The sequence below is a fragment of the Triticum aestivum genome, chromosome 3A (assembly GCF_018294505.1).
Source record: "Triticum aestivum cultivar Chinese Spring chromosome 3A, IWGSC CS RefSeq v2.1, whole genome shotgun sequence".
Lineage (NCBI taxonomy): Eukaryota > Viridiplantae > Streptophyta > Magnoliopsida > Poales > Poaceae > Triticum > Triticum aestivum.
Genome location: NC_057800.1, coordinates 222,623,610 through 222,631,328, shown reverse-complemented (window position 1 = coordinate 222,631,328; position 7,719 = coordinate 222,623,610).

Here is a 7,719-nt window from a genome sequence, read left to right as displayed (position 1 = left end):
TGTTGGGGACACAAGAGACTCTTTGTTATTTGGTTGCAGGGTTTCTTGAGAGAGATCATCTTCATCCTACGCCTCCCATGGATTGATAAACCTTAGGTCATCCACTTGAGGGAATTTTGCTACTGTGCTACAAACCTCTGCACTTGGAGGCCCAACAACGTCTACAAGAAGAAGGTTGTGTAGTAGACATCATCCAAGATGGAACAAACTTCAACTTCACCTACAACTAACAACACTATAAGAGGGGCTGAGCAAAAGTGATAACATAGCCAAACAACGGTTTGCTAGGAAGGTGGGTTAGAGGCTTGACATGGCAATATGGGAGGCATGATAAACAAGTGGTAGGTAGCATGACAAAGCGATAGAACGAACAACTAGCAAGCAAAGATAGAAGTGATTTCGAGGGTATGGTCATATTGCCTGAGATCCCACAAGGAAGAAGAACGAGTCCATGGAGAGAACAAACGGACGTAGTCGAACGAATCCTCACAACTCCGGAACGAAACCAAAGCTAACAAGAGAAGCAATCTGGAAAGAAGCAAGCAACATAGTAAACAACCATCACAGAAGCATGGCATGATGCACAACCAAGTATGATGCACGTCTGACCTAAATATGCATGGCATGGCAAAGTGCACAAACAAAACTACAAGTTAAGTGGAGCTCAATATGCAACGAGTTGCATATTGATGAAACACCACATGACTTATTTAGTTCTCTCCTGTTTATGTACTCAATAATTGAAAAGATCGAGAAGAGGTGTCTAGAGGGGGGGGTGATTAGACACTAAGTGCCCAAAGTTGCAGTTTTTAATATTCTTAGGTTTAAGTGGAGTTTAAGCACAAGTTTAACAAACACAATACATATCAAGCAAGCATGCAATGAGTATATGAGCAGCGGAAAGTAAAGCATGCAACTTGCAAGAATGTAAAGAGAAGGGTTTGGAGTATTCAAACGCAATTGGAGACACGGGTGTTTTTGTCGTGGTTCCGATAGGTGGTGCTATCGTACATCCACGTTGATGGAGAATTCAACCCACGGAGGGTAATGGTTGCGCGAGTCCACGGAGGGCTCCACCCACGAAGGATCCACGAAGAAGCAACCTTGTCTATTCCATCACGGTCGTCGCCCACGAAGGACTTGCCTCACTAGCGGTAGATCTTCACGAAGTAGGCGATCTCCTTGCCCTTACAAACTCCTTGGTTCAACTCCACAATCTTGTTGGAGGCTCCCAAGTGACACCTAGCCAATCTAGGAGACACCACTCTCCAAGAAGTAACAAATGGTGTGTTGATGATGAACCCCTTGCTCTTGTGCTTCAAATGATAGTCTCCCCAACACTCAACTCTCTCTCATGGGATTTGGATTTGGTGGAAAGAAGATTTGAGTGGAAAGCAACGTGGGAAAGGCTAGAGATCAAGATTCATATGGTTGGAATGGAATATCTTGACCTCAACACAAGTGTAGGTGGTTCTCTCTCAGAAAATGTGTATTGGAAGTGTAGGTATGTTCCGATGGCTCTCTCCATGAATGAAGAGTGGGTGGAGGGGTATATATAGCCTCCACACAAAATCTAACTGTTACACACAATTTGCCAAACTCGGTGGGACCGAATGGTTAAACTCAGTCGGACCGATTCAGCAAACCTAGTGACCGTTAGGATTTTCGGTGGGACTGAGATGCAACTCGGTAGGACCGATATGGTTAGGGTTAGGGCATAACGTAATCTCGGTATGACCGATTACACAAACTCGGTGGGACCGATTTTGGTAATAAGCTAACCAAAGAGTTGGTCAGGCAAACTCGGTGAGACCGATTACACAAACTCGATGGGACCGATTTTGGTAATAAGCTAACCAGAGGGTTTGCATTGTAATCTCGGTAGTACCGATTGCTCAAACTCGGTGAGACCGATTTTGGTAATGGACATACATAGAGATATTACAATCCCATCTTGGTGAGACCGAGATCCCTATCGGTGAAACTGATTTGCTAGGGTTTGTGGCAGTGGCTATGACATCTGAAACTCGGTGGCGCCGGATAGATAGAATTTGTGGGGCCGAGTTTGACTTTTGGTTTAGGTCATATGTGGATGTGGGAAGGTAGTTGAGGGTTTTGGAGCATATCACTAAGCACTTTGAGCAAGCAAGCCATTAAGCAACACCTCATCCCCTCTTGATAGTATTGGCTTTTCCTATAGACTCAATGTGATCTTGGATCACTAAAATAGAAAATGTAGAGTCTTGATCTTGAAGCTTGAGCCAATCCTTTGTCCTTAGCATCTTGAAGGGGTTCCACATCCTCTAGTCCATGCCACTCCATTGTTGAACTTATCTGAAACATACTAGGTAAAAGTGTTAGTCCAACAAGAGATATGTTGTCATTAATTACCAAAACCACCCAGGGAGCACTTGTGCTTTCAATCTCCCCCTTTTTGGTAATTGACAACAACATACATCAAAGCTTTAGATAAAGATATAGAGAATAGCAAGTAAAGCTTTGGAAAGACATGTAACATGCATAGGCTCCCCCTACATGTGTGCAATCATGTGAATATTGAATATAGGAGCATGTGAATGCGTAAACATGACACAGTAAGCAATGTGTTACATGTATCTTGGCTATATGCATCAGAGCAGCTTGATATTGTGCACACATGCACACACTTAGCATAATATCGGGACGAGAGGCACATAGATATAACAATGAACCAATCATAGAGCAATAAACCTTTTGATACCGGTTCACCATCTTTGGTCAAATCAAGATGTCCACTAGTAGGCATGGGTGTAGTCATACCTTTGCATTCTTGCATATTGAACTTCTTGAATAAGTCCTTGGTGTACTTCGTTTGAGAGACAAAGGTACCTTCCTTAGTTTGCTTGATTTGCAAACCGAGAAAGAATTTGAGTTCACTCATCATAGACATCTCAAACTTCTCCGACATTAGCTTTCCAAACTTCTCACTAAAATGAGGGTTAGTTGAACCAAATATGATATCATCAACATAAATTTGGCACACAAATAGTTCTCCATTAACACTTTTAGTAAAAAGAGTAGAATCAATTTTACCAATTTCAAAGCCTTTTTCAATAAGGAACTTGGTCAAGCATTTATACCATGCTCTAGGAGCTTGTTTAAGACCATAAAGGGTTTTGTGAAGTTTGTAAACATGATTAGGTTTCTTAGGATTGACGAAGCCGGGAGGTTGCTTAACATAAACTTCCTCTTCAATTTTGCCATTTAGAAAAGCACTTTTAATGTCCATTTGGTACAAGGTGATATTATGGTGATTAGCATAAGCAAGTAAGATGCGAATGGACTCAAGTCTAGCAACGGGAGCATATGTCTCACCATAGTCCATACCTTCAACTTGTGTGTAGCCTTGGGCGACGAGACGTGCTTTGTTGCGAACCACTTGTCCATCTTCATCTTGCTTGTTGCGAAACACCCATCTGGTACCAATGATGTTGTGGTTATTGTCGGGCTTCTCGACCAATGTCCACACTTGATTTCTCTCAAAGTTGTGTAGCTCTTCATGCATAGCGTTTATCCAGTCCGGATCCTCCAATGCTTCTTCAACCTTCATAGGTTCAATGCTAGAGATGAATGAGTAATGTTCACAAAAGTTAGCTAAATGAGTTTTAGAGCGAGTGATTCTCCCGGTTTGGATATCATTGTAGATTTGCTCGACGGGATGATGCTTAGCAATTCTTGCTCGAACTCGTGAAAGCTTTTGCTTGGGTTGGGGTGGAACATCCTCTTCATCTTGTGCTTCTTCTTGGCCTTCTTCATTGTTGACATTGTCGTTCTCTTGTCGTGGTGGAGAAGGAGGTTGTTGATGTTCATCTTGGTGCGCTTCCTCGTTTTCTTCATCTTGGCGTGTCCCACTTGTGGATGCTTCCGTATCAACTCTTGGTTCACCTTGTCATGAGGTAGAAGCTTCCACTTGGACGGACGAGGTACTCTCCTTCACTTCTGTTGGACGAATCTTGCCAATGGACAAGTCTTGAATTGCTTCCGAAGGGTCTTTGTCTCCTACATAAATTGGCAATTGCTCTACTTGCGAGCCGTTAGATTCATCAAACTTCACATCTACCGTCTCTTCAACCTTTCGGGTGAAATTGTTGTAGACACGGTAAGTGTGAGAGTTTGAGCCATAACCAAGTAGGAAACCTTCATGAGATTTAGGAGCAAATTTAGAACGACGATGCTTATCAAGAATGTAGCACTTTGAGCCGAATACTCGAAAGTATCCAACTTGGGGTTTGTTACCGGTGAGGAGCTCGTATGCCGTCTTGCCGAGTAGCTTGTGAAGATACAAGCGATTTGTTGCATGACAAGCTGTCTCAACCGCTTCCGCCCAAAAGTGCTTTGGTGTTTTGTACTCATCAAGCATCGTTCTTGCCATCTCGATAAGAGTCCGGTTCTTCCTTTCAACAACTCCATTTTGTTGAGGTGTGTACGTAGCCGAGAACTCGTGTGAAATCCCTTCTTCGTCAAGAAAGGTGTCCACATTTGCGTTCTTGAACTCCGTTCCGTTGTCGCTCCGAACCTTCTTGATCTTCACGTCAAACTGATTTTGGGCCTTCCTAGCGAAGTTTTTGAAGATCTTTTGGACCTGCGATTTGTCATCAAGAAAGAACACCCACGTAAATCTTGAAAAATCATCAACTATGACTAGACCAAATGAGTTACCACCGAGACTCTTGTAGGCATTTGGACCAAAGAGATCCATGTGAAGTAGCTCGAGTGGTCTTCTTGTGGTCATGATGTTCTTCGTGTGGTGACTTCCTCCAACTTGTTTCCCTGCTTGACAAGCACTACAAATTCTATCCTTGTTAAATATGACATCTTTTATTCCAAGGATATGATCACCTTTAATAAGCTTATCAAGATTTCGCATACCAACATGACCTAGTCTTCTATGCCACAACCAGCCTTTAGAAGATTTGGTAATTAAGCAAGTTCTAGGTTGAGCCTTTTTAGTGAAATCAACAATGTAAAGATCTCCTCTATGTATACCGGTAAAGACCATTTTATGATTGTCTCTACGAAACATTTGGCAATCTACTTCAGTGAATAAGACATTAAAACCGAAATCCGCAAGTCTAGAAACTGAAAGTAAATTGTATCCAAGGGATTCAACGAGCATGACATTTTGTATGGAGCTATCATGTGATATGGCCACCTTACCAAGGCCAACCACCTTACCCTTTGAATTATCACCAAAAGTGACATATTTTCGAGGGCCGTCGTTTTCAGCAAGCTCACGGAACATATCTTTATCGTCGGTCATATGATCAGTACATCCACTATCAAGGACCCATTCCTTTCCTCCAGCCATGTAGCGGCGAAGATTTGCCATAAGACCAAAATGCCTCATTGCATCAACAAGATCATAGTCACTATCATCATCTTCATCATAGTATCCATGTTCAACATCATCTTGTGATTGATCAATTCCTAGAGAGGGTAATTCATTAGATAAATGATCATCACAATGGTTATCTTTATGAATTCTAATAGCTTTGGATATGATATCGCTAATGATTCCAACATTTCCTTTAGCACGCATGAGATTGGTAAGCTCAAATAGACAATCACCAAAGCTAGGATCACTAGAGTTCATCTTACTCAAGGCAATAGACTTATGGAGAATTTCGTCTAAATTTTTCAAGGAATAATCTGGAAATCGTTCCTCAAGAAATCTCCATATGGTGTAGGCACACTTGAGAGTAGGCAAACATCTAATCAAGTTTCTAGGCAAGCCTCTAATGATGAGCTCAACAGTTCTAAGATTGCGAATCATGTCAATATCTTCATCTAGGGTAGGGTGCAAAGGATCAACATGAGGTGCACACGGGCTAGTAATGTACTTGTTCAAATGATATTCATTGAAAATCTCAAACATTTCATTTTTCCACTCATGAAAATACTCTCCATCAAGAATAGGCACTCTATGTCTAAGACTCCCCAAAGTAGACACATCCATCTTCCTCCAATGGTGTTTAAACCAAGGCAATGGAAACCTGGCTCTGATACCAATTGAAAGGATCGAGAAGAGGTGTCTAGAGGGGGGGTGATTAGACACTAAGTGCCAAAAGTTGCAGTTTTTAATATTCTTAGGTTTAAGTGGAGTTTAAGCACAAGTTTAACAAACACAATACATATCAAGCAAGCATGCAATGAGTATATGAGCAGTGGAAAGTAAAGCATGCAACTTGCAAGAATGTAAAGAGAAGGGTTTGGAGTATTCAAACGCAATTGGAGACACGGGTGTTTTTGTCGTGGTTCTGATAGGTGATGCTATCGTACATCCACGTTGATGGAGACTTCAACCCACGGAGGGTAACGGTTGCGCGAGTCCACGGAGGGCTCCACCCACGAAGGGTCCACGAAGAAGCAACCTTGTCTATTCCATCACGGTCGTCGCCCACGAAGGACTTGCCTCACTAGCGGTAGATCTTCATGAAGTAGGCGATCTCCTTGCCCTTACAAACTCCTTGGTTCAACTCCACAATCTTGTTGGAGGCTCCCAAGTGACACTTAGCCAATCTAGGAGACACCACTCTCCAAGAAGTAGCAAATGGTGTGTTGATGATGAACCCCTTGCTCTTGTGCTTCAAATGATAGTCTCCCCAGCACTCAACTCTCTCTCACATGATTTGGATTTGGTGGAAAGAAGATTTGAGTGGAAAGCAACTTGGGAAAGGCTAGATATCAAGATTCATATGGTTGGAATGGAATATCTTGACCTCAACACAAGTATAGGTGGTTCTCTCTCAGAAAATGTGTATTGGAAGTGTAGGTATGTTCTGATGGCTCTCTCCACGAATGAAGAGTGGGTGGAGGGGTATATATAGCCTCCACACAAAATCTAACTGTTACACACAATTTGCCAAACTCGGTGGGACCGAATGGTTGAACTCGGTCGGACTGATTCAACAAACCTAGTGACCGTTAGGATTTTCGGTGGGACTGAGATGCAACTCGGTAGGACCGATATGGTTAGGGTTAGGGCATAACGTAATCTCGGTGTGACCGATTACACAAACTCGGTGGGACCGATTTTGGTAATAAGCTAACCAAAGAGTTGGTCAGGCAAACTCGGTGGGACCGATTACACAAACTCGGTGGGACCGATTTTGGTAATAAGCTAACCAGAGGGTTTGCATTGTAATCTCGGTAGTACCGATTGCTCAAACTCGGTGAGACCGATTTTGGTAATGGACATACACAAAGAGATTACAATCCCATCTCAATGAGACTGAGATCCCTATCGGTGAAACCGATTTGCTAGGGTTTGTGGCAGTGGCTATGACATCTGAAACTCGGTGGCGCTAGATAGATAGAATCGGTGGGGCCGAGTTTGACTTTTGGTTTAGGTCATATGTGGATGTGGGAAGGTAGTAGAGGGTTTTGGAGCATATCACTAAGCACTTTGAGCAAGCAAGCCATTAAGCAACACCTCATCCCCTCTTGATAGTATTGGCTTTTCCTATAGACTCAATGTGATCTTGGATCACTAAAATAGAAAATGTAGATTCTTGATCTTGAAGCTTGAGCCAATCCTTTGTCCTTAGCATCTTGAAGGGGTTCCACATCCTCTAGTCCATGCCACTCCATTGTTGAACTTATCTGAAACATACTAGGTAAAAGTGTTAGTCCAATAAGAGATATGTTGACATTAATTTCCAAAACCACCCAGGGAGCACT